The following is a 15797-nucleotide window of genomic DNA, read 5'->3' on the forward strand; positions in this document are numbered from 1 at the left end:
TTTCGCGATTATTAGGCCATGCTGTTTTGCATAAGTACTTTTATATTTGTCAATGTAGATAGTTACTGTCAAGGCAAGCTACGACCAGATATAACTAAATAGGTTAATATATCATTTATATTCAGATGTTTTACTTCAAAGTGACAATAAAGACATTATCTTGACTTAATGTTAGTCACTTAGTTTTTTCTTAAAGTTTTATTTTTCGTGGAAAGAATTGTAATAAAATGTATGATTAAATAATTATAATAATTAAAATCATTTTTATGAAATGAAACGTGATGTAAATTAGGGAAAATGTATTATTACTGTATTTCATTTGTGTATTGGTAAATACGTAGACAATCACGTAGATAATAATAATTGGCTATATAGTTCGTATGATTAAATAATATTAACAGGCCACGTTTTCCGGTAGTCATTATGGAAAATCCTTATTAAGGAGGTTTTTGACAAAACATTGTATTTAAGAAGACTACCATTTTTAATATTGGCCATACCATTTATAATTGATATAAATATTTAGTTATGAAGTAATAATAAAAAGTTACTTCATAATAATAAAAAGAGACTTAATCACATCTTATAGATTGCACATTTCTCTCCTAGTTTTCTTTAATTCCTCTAAAAATAACTGCACTAACATTTGAAAGAGGATGATATATATCTTATTTGTATATTTTTTCTGTACATGATACGTATACATAATAATATTCCTGGAAGTTCAGAACTTTTCGAAAAAAATAGCAATTGTGTAAATATGGGTTTATAACCACCTAAACGCGTAACCATGTTTAGGTATGCGTTTAGGTGGCACCTTTGATGGTTTACTTTTACAAATCAGCCCAGCAGGACTTAGTTCGCGTGATCTGCTAGTTTATGGACATAACTGTAAGCTTAGAATAAAATAAAAATGACGAGTCAATAATAGGAGTTTCTTGCCGGTTCTTCTCCATAAGAATGACACTTTGGAACCGTGCAACTAGAGTCAGTAATGTAACGTTTTAAAAGTGCCTGAGAAACGGCCTATCTGAAATAAAAACTTTTCGATTTTGATTTTAAATAAGTTATTTGTTTCTTGACTTAGTGGCTTATACACACAAAAAAAGTACATAACCATCATACAATAAAAGTTCATTTTGCCTACAATTGTATAAATCGTGAGAGTTTGTTGTAGCTGAATGTTTAACGTCTTTCTTCAGCGCTGCCGTTCAGCGGAGATTTTATCCAAATCAGTTGACAACTAAATCAATAATCACTTAATGCTATATAATAATGCTTATATTATGAAAACATTTATTTAAGTGATTTCTTTCCTTAAATATTGCTGAGAATCCGCCTTCCGATTAATCACGTAGTAACACAAGATTAGAACATAAGCAACATATTGCACAAGCAATTTGTATTAAGATAACTTTTTAAAGTATTTATACAACGTGTTTCGGTAACGTTCGGAATTCTATTCTCGAAAATTATTGACTATCTCCTGAAAACCTATGCATAGTATATTCCGATGAATGGCTAAGTTCTAGATGATGAAAGTGTATGTTAAACTAAATTCACTTTTTTTAAATATATTATGATAATGCTTAAAAAGGTGTCCTTAAGCATTCTGTTTACAACAAAATACTGTAATATACCACCTCTTTTGTAAGCTAATCCCTTTATTTTTCCAAGAATTTTTCGCCATATTTTTATGACATATATATAATCAACTATTGTCACACACAATGTGCAACAAAAATACTGGGTCAAAATACAGACAGTAAAATTATGAAGAAGCGCACATAATCTTTATTGGTAAAAAATGATTTTATTCACTCGGCCTTAAAAATGAATTCAAATCAAAGAAAATTCAATGAAACTAAAAATATGTCTTCTTAAAAGAAATTATAATGAGATTAAACGTTAGCGTATTTAAAGTAAAAATATAATAAAAATAAAAATAATAATTAAATCCCACAATACATTTTTAAATACATACTGTTTCAGTCCATAGAAATAAGGTATATGTTTACAGTAAACATTTTCCTCCTAATCCCAATTACATTGATATCCTATCAGGTTGTTAAGATATTATTTTTGCATGGCCACTGTTAATCAAAGATCTACCAAGATTAACTGAAAAGAGTACAGAACCGTTATTCTCAATAATACATAAACAACGAAAAATAAATTTAATATTTTCTTAACGTGCTACTTGTAATGTTTGGTGGACATTAGGCGTTTTGCGTTAAAATGATTTATTTTAATATTAACTCGAAAAGTGACTCCATAAAACTTCTCAGGATCTCCGTATAATGTGATGATTGCAGCCTTCGGAAGCCGTAGAATATGAAAATGAACATCTTTACAAAAACCATCAGAATAGGAACATAAAATACTCTTTCAAATAAGTGGCCTAAGAATCGAATATTAATGAAAATTCAAAAATTAAAGAAAATTTGACACTAATGTGGATTTTTGCGGTACTAAAATGTGGTCTGTGAGCCTGCCACTATCTTTTAAAACAAGATTATTGGCGGTGTACAAGAGAGACATCGCTCTACACTGTGCACTCACTATCTCTAGCACGTTAGAATGACTTCTAAAGATATGTAGTATATTTGGCCCACACGCCTACATTTACAGATTTTATTGATCGTACACAAGCTTCAATGTAATAGGTAAAAACTATGAGCAAGTTTTATTTAAGTCATATAATCAAAACTTCATAAACATAACCTATTGAATCCTTAAAATCATGGAACATGAAAAAGTAGTGGGAAGTGCCCCTACTCTCACGTACTCCTGGATACAGTTATTAACTAAACTTACTCATACTCTGTTTGATTCTCATCGCTTTTTGTTTTTCTTACACATAAAATGTATGTAAAGAAATTGTTCCTTTTAACATACAATGCAGCGACAGCTTAAAAGTGTGTCGGACTGCCGATGCCGCTGCCGGCACATAGGAAAATAAAAATTAGCAAAATGGAAATGTTAAAAAAAATATTGTAAACTATTCATTAAAAGTAAAGGAGGTCTTACATTAAAACATTTTCTTCCATTGTGTATTTGTAGGAGCTTTGTAGTTAAACAGTGAAAATGCCATTCCGAATTAATCGCAGACAAAACGACCTGACAGAAAATATTCTAATTTGAGAAGTCATGTCGAAGAAACTAATATAATATATATGAATATTCTGACACCGACATGTGACACTTCCTTTAGTTAAAGGCTCCATTTCAGAATCTCTGAAAAACTAAACCTGCTGTCGATGATCAGTCCAAAGGAAAGACGATAGCATTAGAACGGTTGTAGAATCATAATAACATGAATTTTCATTGGCAATGTTACATTATAAAAACAACGTCGAGAACCGCGGATAAACACTAAGCCTTAAAATCTGACTCAGAGTATAGATAACCACACAGTAAAAATTTAAAGGAAAACTCTTTCAGTAATTGATAACGGAACGTAAATACAATCTTTCAAACTAGCGTAAAGATTGTTATCGGTTTATATTATAATTAGTTCGAGCTATTTTTCCAACTTTCATATAGCAATCTGTTATACACCTACACTGCAAACTGGTTGTCCTAAAATACCTTAGTTTAAATGGGATTGAAATAGTGAAGAGGTTCAATTTTCAATATATGGAAGAAAAGGAAAAACCAATAAACTAGTATTTCTTGTTTAATCAAAATCAATGTGAACCAGAAGTCTTTGACAGATCCCACAATGTAACACATGATTTTGCCTGCGATTTTCTTTTCTCGGATGTCAGCCACTACTGCCAATCTCTCGTCCTTCCCTACTACATTTGACGAAGATGCTAAATCACGAAAAAAAACATATAATTAGAGTGAACTTACATGCAGCATTTGTGCAAAATTTCTCGAAAGCTTTCGACAAAATTACGCTTACTATGGAGTGACAAAACAATACAAAGACTGACCACAAATTAATCACTCCATACGCAATTCGAGTGAATGATTCAATTGTTTTGCTAATACGTACCTTACAGCTAGACTTTATGTCTACAAGCTTGGGTACTTGTGTATGGAGTAGGTACTAAGAGTAACGACAGCGACTTCAAAATTGCTACATGGCTGGGGAATAGGCTGAAAAATATGTATTTTCATTCTTTAACGCTATTTCAAATGTAAGTTATTGACGATGGCCGAGCTTCGAAACTAGTTTATGATAGGGAATCAGCTTTTCCTACACATTTTTATGACAAATTATTGAGAAGGACGCTAGCATGTCTGAGAAGAGTGTGTATAACTACGGGACGACTTAGTGTTTAAATTCTGATACCAGTTTGTTTAACAACCACACTAAAATAAGGAGAAAACTGTCAGACAATTAGACAAGATGCCAAATATCTATTTTCCACTTTGGACATGTCTTTACCTTAAGTAAGGGATTTTTGACTCATGTTGACAGTGAGCTTTTTCTTAACGGAACACGTTGAGCCCCACTGGGTGCGGTCACGCGACCTCACTGATAACTTAACCAGCTGAAGTAATTGTACCGCGAGGGCTGCTCCACTAATTATACAGTGCAGACTATAATAGCCTTTATTGTGTTTCTTCGTCACAACGGACTGACAGACGAAGTGCTCTTATTTATTGACTGTCAAACTAGTTTTGCCCCGCGGTTTGCAAGGAATTTAATCCTTTCACAAGCATTCAAGTCACATGCACAAAGCCACCAAGGCTCAGTAAAGCATGCCTGGATCACACAAACATTTGTACTGCGCGGGGATCGAACCCGCGCCACGTCGCGCATTGGTTTTATCAGAGTTACCTCGACCACTCAGCAACGACTGTAAGCTGCCCACTGACCACTGAGCAACAAGTACTTACCATCCGACACCAAGTACTTACCATCCGACACCAAGTACTTACCATCCGACACCAAGTACTTACCATCCGACACCAAGTACTTACCATCCGACACCAAGTACTTACCATCCGACACCAAGTACTTACCATCCGACACCAAGTACTTACCATCCGACACCAAGAACTTACCATCCGACACCAAGTACTTACCATCCGACACCAAGTACTTACCATCCGACACCAAGTACTTACCATCCGACACCAAGAACTTACCATCCGACACCAAGTACTTACCATCCGACACAAAGTATTTACCATCAGACACCAAGTACTTACCATCAAACACCAAGTAATTACCATCCAACGCCAAGTACTTAGGGTGTCAGCTAATTCCGTACCAAATATCATTAAAATCAGTTCAGCCGTTTTGACGTGAAGAAATAACAACCATACACACAAACTTTCGCCCTCGGATAGTGGTATAGATGGACTAGTGGGGACTGGGATATCTAGGTGTTTTAGCAAACTTCAAAACAAACAGACACCCTCACAAATCACGCTTGTAGCGTGATTGCGATACTGACAACTACGTTTCAAGATAAGTAATGGAATCATTGTATGAAGGACGACACTGTCAGTGTTGTAGTTTCGAGTTTTTGTTGATCGTCTATTGTTTTATGACGTTGAAAATAATCTCCTAATATACCCACTGGTAATAAGCCTATGTTGTTATTCAAAGAGAAATGAAATGAGCTTAAAAGTTTGCGGTGTTATGCGGGTATTGTATGAGAAAAGTTGACGATTAATTGGCCCTTGTATAAGCAGATCCACAAGCTTCCTTCTGAAACTGGTTTGGTTCAATTCAAATTTGATTTGATCCAGTCACGATTGTACACTATTAGCCTTCTTAGTTGCATATTGAAAACTTGGTTCTAAAGTTTTAAAACATATTCGTTTTTTAATTTCAATTGTATGTATTACAAATATTACAATTCCCTATTTCATAACGGTGCAAGATTTCACCGAATTTAGTTCCAACTCTCGCCACTGCATGATCTGGCGCTAGTGACGCTTTCAAGATAATCAACCCTATCTTAATTTGATTGAAACAGAACTCGATGCAGCTGCTGATTTATTGTATAAGTCCAGCTGATAGAATATGAGAGTAGCGACATCTTTTAATATGATTTATTAGTCATTCCTCTGTATTTCGTGTTTTTTTCGTAAAATCTAAACAAATAATGCTTTCGATAGTATAATAATGCCATGAACAATTGAGTATATGTAGCATCACTGCATATGCAATCGGCCATCTAAGATCGTAAGATATTGTAGTTTTCCTCAAGCCATGGCGTGTCGTACTCATTGAGCCCGCGGACTGACCCACACGCAAACAACTGAATTAGGCATCTACATAACATCGTAGAGTTTTCCTTTATAAACTTACAAGTTTATTTATTATTCATGAGCTTATTAAGACGTGTTATCAAGGAAAACGGTGTGTTTTGTCTGATAGAGATTTGTTAATGGAAGAGATTATATTAAGGTTGAGTACTTCGAAGGGTTAGAAATTTACGCCTCCATATTATAAGAAAAAGAAAATTCTAAATTTATTTTCTAACTATATTTAATGTACTACATACAACTGGATCAACCATTCACAATACACTTTTATATAAATAAATATAAAAAAGTTTTTAATGTCCTTGGTAAAAATGCATCTGCATAAAAATCCACTCAGTAGCTTACTGGACAAACCAGTCCATAAAAACTCTGAAATAACATTTTATCCTCTTTTCAAAGTCATTACTTCATGTATGTCTGCCCTATGACACATTATAACGGTACAACGTTTGACGCATGTTGACGTACTTACCTGATGAAGACGTAAACTAACTAATTATTAAACTTGAAACTATAACAAGTTTTCCTTCTGCGCGAGAACAAAACCTTGGAGAATTTCACTCAAGGCTGCTTATGCCTTAGTTAGAAGTGTGGGATTCGACTTTAATGGTACCTTGTAAATAGTAAGTTTGAAGAATAATGTGAGGTCCAGCCTGTATGCTTACATTCAATAATAATTTTGAGTAAAAAGTTACTAAACAAATAATTATTATTATACTTCTAAGTCGTAGCATATTTTTCGGAAATTAAAAGTAAAAAATTATAATCTTTTTTTCTATCATTGTATTTTATTAAGAGGAATACCTACACGACATTTCGAATTACATTCAAAATATATAAAACTTTAGTAAAAACGTAGGATATACATAATAATATAAGCAATTTTAAACTAAAACTCCATCAACTCAAACACCAAATTATTATCATCATTTAACACGATCAACATCACGTTTGCATCGTAATTTATTCAAATTTAAATCATTCCTTTAATGATACCCGTTCTGAATGTCTGAGGTCACTGGTGTACGCGATCGCAACGCCATCATATCATCGCCGACGTCATCAATGGTATTTCTTGACGTAAAGATACAGCAATTTATGATAACGCATCAAAACATGGGTTAGTACAGAAAAAAAGTAAAAATAAACCAGTTTGCTTGGAGCTGCAGGTTCTGATGCCCTGGTATACGTCAGTGATGACGTAGATATTATTATTAAATCTTAAATTTAGTCTTATTTAGAATGTCCCTCCTGCAAGCAAATGTTTTTGAGCCGTTGGTTAAACCGCTTTAGCCAATTTGTAGATCTGGTTTAATTGTTGCGTCTATCGAAGAGTTATTTTATGACCAGCCTCTCTACCAAAGTGTCATTTCTACAATCTTTAACGTCAGTAAAAAACGTTCCAATGTCTCTAGGTGATGATCAGTCAAAGTCACGTGACTTATTTGCATACATTTGACAATTATTGACTGACGTTAAAGATAGTAACAATGACATTATGGAAGATCGAGACCGCTTTTAAACATACAGTTCTCTCCTTTCGTTTTGTCTCACTTCCAAAATAGCAAGAACAAGACTTGATCTGAGCTGACTGCACGTATTAAAAGATGCTGGCCGTAGCAGGATCGCTTATTGCTCTTCGATATGGCATCTGTAACTATTGTAAAATATATTTGTGTTAAAATTGTTGATAGTTTACTTTCACTACTCTAGGTAAATATAAGAACGAATAGGTATTGTCTATTCACAAGACATTAACAGATTAGTTGGACTCGCGCCCAGCGACTAGTTAACGCTGAGGACAGTTTATAGGAGAAAACTAAGGAAAAGTTAATTTAACGCGCTCGATGCCAATAGAATTACAATGGGGTTTGTCACCTGACGACACTGTATACGAATAGTTCTTTCTGTAAGTTATAATAAAGGTCTGTCTTAGATATACATATGTACGTACTTTAATTTCATAAATAGAGAAGCAAGCCAAATCTGGTTCAAATCAATAAAAATCTCATGAGGCAAACGTCTAAGATCATTTAAATCATCTCACAAAAAAGGTTTTACTACGGGATTTGCTATTGCGCTGTATCGTGCGCGACGGTTGGCGTTTAAATCTAGATATATAGCTAAGAAGTTCGTGTAGTTGTTTTGTATTAATATTTTGGAAGAACTTCTAAGCTACTTCTCTAATCAAAACCAAATTCATACCCCGAAAAACAAGTGAAATAATTGTTTGAATGAGATTCCAACCAGCATTATCTACGTCTATCACTATTTTCTTAATATGAACCTACTCGGCTAACCAAGGGTATCGTGTTGCCTAGGTAACTGGGTTGAGGAAGTCAGATAGGCAGTCGCTCCTTGTACAACACTGGTACTCAGCTGAAACCGGTTAGACTGTAGCCGACCCCAACATAGTTGGGAAAAGGCTAGGCCAATGATGAACCTACTCGTCACATTCTTGAGAATAACAAACTTAGAATCAAAATCTTTGATTGAAAACCTAACATAAAAAGTAGGATAGTAATTATCATTTTAAAAAACATTATATCTCATAATTCTGACGCCCTAGTACTTTCACAAACATTGGAAAGTACGTCAACTGATCAATAGTTATGAATGAACTGCTGACGTCACGCGAGGTGTGCCACGTAGTACGAGTGAAGGAAAATGCATTTCAATAACAGGGCGCAGGCTTAGACAAGTGTTTCCCGGAGAAAACCGAAACATTGAACATGCTGTACTGACGTCATAGAACAGCTGAGACTACGTCAGGTGGGCTATGTAGGTGTGGGAATGAAGTGTCTGTTTAGCACTTTATTATGATCGTAAAATATGTTTCTAAAGGTATAGCGATTTCCTTTTATAATTGGAGTATTTTTTTTTCAAATGCTTTTAAAGGAATGGTGACAGCTCTACCAAAATGTATTAAAAAGAAATGACTAATTTAGTCTTTACTAGAAAATAATCAATTCACTACTCAATGATCAATTCCTTGAGTCAATTTAAATGTGAGTCGGCTACAAAAGAGTATTGCGTTGTGTTTGTGCCCAACCTACATTACTAAACTCCATGATAGCCTCATAGAGTGTCACAGCACTAGTCACCGCATATCAGTGCATATCTAGGGTCAATAGCCGCTTGCATCATATCGCATCGCTCGCATCGTTTGTACGCTCGTTGCGCATGCGCGGGAAACGCCGAGGAAAACCCCCGGCGCCGGGGATTACCAATACGTGGGCCTCTAACATGCTGCTGAAATATGATCTGGAGATGATTGGGTGCTGGTAAAAAGTCAGAGGATGTCTTATGAGTGGAATTGTGACGTGGATACTGTTCATTAAAATTGAATTAAGGAATAAAAAATGGCTGCCCCGTATGATCGATTTTTGGATATTGTACATTCAATTGAGAGAAGCTACATAGCGTCTTCAACTCAGACGTATAATCACAACACATATAATAAAATGTAATGCCTTATAATTACATAATATCAAACGAATTCGATACAAAAAGTCTATCGTGTCCCAAACCTGTTCGAGTAGACATCACGAAACACGAAATTAATTATTCAAGATGATGAATAATAAAAAAAGCATGTAAACAGAACAAGTTTTTGTTGGTCCGCTTATTTGTAATCACACAAAAACACTAAATTGATACAACATAGCTCTAATTGTTGAATGTTTAGTATCAACCTCCACGTGTTCGTGTTGGCAAGTGCAAGGTGGGTGAGCAACATTTTAGCGGCCCTGCGCCTTCGCTGCTGGATTCGCGCACGCGACCATTCACGTTTGTGAAACAACCTTACGAATTAACATGTTGCTATCTAGGATTATTATTACCAGCTACTTATACATACACGTAATAAAGATAACATTAATTTCTAAATACGAAGACTGCTTGTCCGGGCCGCTACAAGGTTTCTCATAGTCAGGGACTCTTTTAAAAAAACAGAATAATTCGTTCTATCTGAGTTTTCAAAGTTTCAAAACTATAGGATCTATTTCTTTCAAAATAAACAGCTCATTTGGACATTATATAATGCCGTGCTTTTTGCTATTTATTGTATACATTAAATATTAAATAAATAAATTAAATTAAAAGCATTGTTAGCACCGCCTTTGTAATAGAAAAAAAAACTGTATTTTTATGTTATGAACTTACAAAGTATCTAATGAAGATCCTAGCTTACCTCCATATCAAATAGTCTTGATACTATTCGTACTGGGTCCATAATAATTAACTCCTATCCGTGTAACAGTAGCCGCTGTGATAGCCACGTGTAACTTTAACACGGTCTCAAGGACCAAGGGTCATTGGCAATCAAAGATAAATTATATTTTATATCTGCCTTAAAGGCAAAACATTTGATCCTATTACGGAAAACTGATTATATTATTTCTTTTTTCTTAAGTGTCGTGATCGACGTTTATGTAGCCATCACACATGTACATAGCGATATATTGTTCCATAAGCACAAAATCTGTTAATATAGAGTCAAAGGCTAATATTCTAAAATATGAAATTAATTCTAGGGCTATTCCGTATATACGTACTATGCTATTTTTGTACGTATTCATTTTTGAAGATTTATTCTATTCCACTATCCTATATCAGGCAACAAATGCATGAAGGATCATAAATTTAGAGAAATTTTAAACATGTTTCATATCACCGAGATGATAAACATATTCAAAATATTTTTCGCCCGGACTTCGCCGTATATCCTTTACTTTTTTAACCTGCCTTATCCACAATTTAAATGTCACTAGTTTTATTTAGAATATTCATTTTATAATCTATCCCGACTGGGCACAACGTTCGTCTAAGCAGGCAGTATTCATCCCGGGTGGCACTACTACAGTTCACAGAAACAATAGTTACCGCCTGACCCATACGTTATTAATGCGGCCCATAAAAACTGCAATGGGTAAAGTCCCATTATAACCGGTTCAATAGGTTTCATGTAAGTGTATGGAATATAAAGTGCAGGTTTCTGAAGGTACACAGAGGCCGAACAACGGTGACATCATAGTTTTAGCTATTAAGATAAGAAAACGCCGATCAAGTACCAATTTATTCATAATTTTAATTTAATAACAAGCTTCTTTACTTATTAACCTATTAAATGAATGTTATTTTTTTTAGTTATTTAAATTAAGCACACCAATAGCACAGTCACCCATAAATTCAATTAACGTAACATTAACAAAATTACGGCATTTCAGTTACCATGGAAATAATAGGCAATCATAACATTTGTCTTATGAAAATCAGAGACTAAATAAATAAAAGAGAATAAAATAAACAATGTGCTTCGCAGACCTAAATCTAGAACACACAGAAAATGTCAAAACATGTTGTATTCTTTTGATTATAAACAATTTCTCAGTTACTGGAGTAGTTTAGTGCACGAAGTAAGATAGGGGAGCGAGGGGCTTTTTGTAACAGTTTTCATTAAAACTAATATATCTTGAGATCTATTGATTAAATTTCTACTAAATAAAAATGGATGAATACTGTAACTCTTCCTCTACCAAATCAAGTAAAAATAATACCATAACTATTGGTCATTATTTTACAATCAATTATTTTCTAGAAGAAGTGCGGTGTTACAACTTACCTCGTGCTTGGGGCAAGTTGTAACGTCTACCGGGGCAAGTAGTAACGACAAAAAAAAAACAACCATAATACCTCTAATCATATATTCTTTTTTTTTTTTTTAATTGACATCTTTCTAAAGTAAGTATTACGTAATTCTTATCAAAAATCAACTCAAATACATTTTTTTAGTAATCAACACTTAAAAATTAAGTAATTAACAGTTTTATTTAGTTAAACACTACTTATAATCATCATGGCACTTTTGAATTACAGTAAATAATTAAATTATTTATATCTAAGGTATGCTTCGTAATTATCTTTTCTTAACAGCTATTTAACAAAGTATTATACTTATGTAAGAATCAACATTTGGTGGGTTTCATTATAATTAAATTCAGTCTTCATCTAAGTTACAATTAATACAAATAAAAGATATAATGTCTCCTGTAACACATCCTACATGTGCCCACATCTTACAAATGATACACTCTATCCAATCTTCTTTATTTGTATCTGTGTAAGCTTCACCACATACCAGACAATACCATTCTTCTGCTTCAGATTCTGAATCTGAACATAAAATCTTTTTTTTAGCTCTGCCCACTCCGGTTTTATTATTTGTTGATTTACCTTTGATAAATGTGAATTTCTGCGCATAAAATTTTGGAACCAGTCAGTACCAGCCATGTTATTTTGATGCCAAGAAGGAGGAATGTTTTTAGCACTAAGCTGCACACCGCATTGGTGAGCTAGTTTCCTTACTTCTATAGGAAGTAGTCCAAAATATATATCGGCGCACTTGAGTAGGTACGAAGCTATCTTATCTTCCTCTTCTGCAGTAAATACTTGTCTAGGCTTAACATAACCCACTCTTAATCTTTCATTATTCTTCTTTTTCTTTATGTATCTATAAAGAGAGACGTGACATAATCGGAAAGTCTGACTAGCTTTCCGAATACTGCATTTGTTTTCTAAAACTTCAGCTGCCGCTAACTCGTACACTTCTTGGCTTTGTGTTGCCCGCTCTGACTTTCTTTTATACACTCTCATTCTAAAACAAAAGAAAAAAGTAGGTATCTACATCATAACTTGGGGCATGTTGTAACACGTTACAACAAGCCCCGGGATTTTGTTACAACTAACCCTATGGTATGATTTTCAACATTTATCAAGATAACTATTTAAACAATTTAGCAATCATAAAAACTGTTACACATTATCAGAGATAGATAAATTTGAATGGAAATAAGATATAGAAAATTTAAAATTAGTCGATATTAAATACGCAAACCTAAATTTTACGACAGTACAATTTTATATTACCTGGCAGAAATGAAGCACGTGCACACTTCCGCTCACTGCGCTGGCCGGCGGGATTTTGGCTATGGCAACATGATGCGGCGCGGTTTATAGGTTAAATCGAGTCAAAGAAATACGTTAATAGCGTACAAGATCCTAGTGAAAAGGGCATGTTACTACTTGCCCCTGTTACAACAAGCCCCTCGCTCCCCTACCTGTTAACGTCAACCCATTTAGCTTCATACACGTGTCTTGCGATGGACGTTAAACTAGATTCAACGCCATCTGTTGGACATTAAGTAAACTACATGTGAGCACCTGTGAAGGTCACACAACATAGCATAAAAATTCTTCTACAGGTCTAGAGACAAACAACCAAGTGCTGTGCATAACTCATTATTATAAAAAAGAAAACTAGAATATGAAGTTGAACAGAACATGAAGCTATCAAACCACTTTTCGTTTATACAGTTACATTAATGTGTTCTTGTAGGGCGGGACTCTGTGCGCGTAGAGGGCGCCAGCAATTGCCAGAAATCGGAACCAAGACTAATCAAATATATTTGTAGAAGTGGAAGCCAAGCTCAACATGGATTAGAAAAAGCTTAGACGGACGGTAAATTATCAATGTAGGTATGTGAAAAACCTTGTTAAGTTTCCCTAACTCCTGAACCACTTGGCCATTTACCACCTGCTCTGTGCATGTCAAAGGAACAAATGTTCTGATAAAAGTTAGCTAAATCCGCAAAATAGAGACAGGATGAATCGCTTTTACTATACCGATTAGACCGAATGTTATAAAGAAATAGCAAGGCTTGCATTTGTTAACCTATTTTCCTCAAAAACTTTCAAAACAGGTTTTGAAACGTGTTTACGATTTGAATCCAAGGTCTTTCAGAAGATGTTTAAAATATTTAGATCCTAAATTCAGACTTTCTCGGAATGCGAAACGGATTTCAATTATTTTTTTAGACACTTAAAATAAGGTGACATTTTTGTTTATTCAGAAAGTAAGTAGATTAAATTAATGAAATTAAATTAATGTTCAGATCAACTACCACTTCTAATTAGTGCAATGTAGGGACTTGCGATCTCGGCTAAGTTAGGCCTCCTTTTAGGTCCGGTACTAGTCTTGCAATCCCGATAGGTAAACATGTATCAAAAAAACTAGCTGTTGCCCGCGGGCTCGCCTGCTACCTACTAAAAATGATCAAACGGGAACATAAAATCGGGATAAAACTAGTCTTTGTCGCAAACCAGGTTAAGAACTATCTGTTTACAAGTTTCGTCCAAATCCGTTCATTGGTTTCTGCGTGAAAGAGTAACACACATCCATTCATATAAACTTTAACACATAACATGACACATTCTGGGACAACTCACACACGGTTATCTGATCCCAAGCTAAGCAGAGCTTGTGTTATGGTAACCAGACAACTGATAAACCTACTTATATATTTCTAAATACATACATATTATAGATATATTACACCCAGACACCAGAACAAATGATCATGCTCATCACACAAACATTTGTCCTGGGCGGGAATCGAACCACGTGCTATACCTCCGGTATATCGGCTATACCGGAGGTATAGCACTCAGGGTCACTAACCACTAGACCAACAGGCCCGTTACTTTCACGTTTATACACGGTGATTTTTTAGTCGTCTTACAAAAGCAGCCCAGTTCATGTATCCGACGTAAAATACCCCTAGGCGCGATTGTTATTTTTTTATCATCAACTAAGATAATAAGTACGAAGAAAAATTAAACAAGAGAAATCTGAAATATACTCTTAAAAATTATAAAAACTACGAATTGCATCATAATATTGAATGAAAATTGCATTTAAAATTTATTCAAATCTCATAAATACCTATTTTTTTTCATGAACGTGTTCTAGTCATTGGATACATGAACTGGGCTGCTTTTGTAAGACGACTAAAACATCACGGTGTATAATTATTAGTAGGATATGATCGATTCACAAAAGTTGTTAAAATAATGTTGTTGCAATAGTGGAAGCCTGACAGAGCTGCAGCACACTGTCTAATAATGTCGTCTCTTAAATATTGCTTCCCGACCTAGCTGAAGAACCCTCTTGGGTTTTCATTACCCTTTAGTCACGCATAGCGTTAATGAACATTTGAACTTAGGTTACAGCCTGACGCGTGTGCAGTCTAATAACTTTTAATGGTCTAAGAGTCCGTGGACGCCAGACCTACGTTATTTTATAGAACTGAAATTTTGTAGTACCGTTTATCTGCCAAAGCCACCATGACCCTTAACTTCAAAATCGACCATTGTTCTTACCTATATTGGGAGAATCCGCTAACAAAGTTTCAGCTTTTATAAAATAACGTAGGTCTGGGGTCCACGGGCTCTTACTCTATAATGTACCGACCGCTTATGATTGCATATAAATCGTCACCTGTGGTCTGTAGTTTTTGCATGAGCATGCAGTATGCGGAAAGAGATCGCCGCATCCTGTGCGTGAATATGAAACCTTTTGCATATTTATCAGAAAATTAGATAACAATTTTCTGGTTGAATAGGGAATTGTACATATAAAATGGCAAGTTTGAAAAAATGTTTCTTTATACTATGCACTATTATTAATGAACTGTAAGTATAATATGAATAAGAATTTTTTT

The 15797-nt window shown here is 34.6% G+C and overlaps 1 long non-coding RNA gene across 1 annotated transcript; it reads right to left on the bottom strand.

The window, feature by feature from the left end:
• Nucleotides 1-11665: 11665 nt before the first annotated feature.
• LOC113495334 lies at nucleotides 11666-14932 on the bottom strand. The gene is made up of 3 exons (XR_003400707.1): nucleotides 14902-14932; nucleotides 13165-13355; nucleotides 11666-12892 (listed from the first exon to the last, which is right to left on the bottom strand). It is a non-coding gene; the product is annotated as an uncharacterized LOC113495334 (long non-coding RNA).
• Nucleotides 14933-15797: the final 865 nt, after the last annotated feature.

This window comes from Trichoplusia ni, chromosome 6 (assembly GCF_003590095.1).
Source record: "Trichoplusia ni isolate ovarian cell line Hi5 chromosome 6, tn1, whole genome shotgun sequence".
In the NCBI taxonomy this organism is placed as follows: Eukaryota; Metazoa; Arthropoda; class Insecta; order Lepidoptera; family Noctuidae; genus Trichoplusia; species Trichoplusia ni.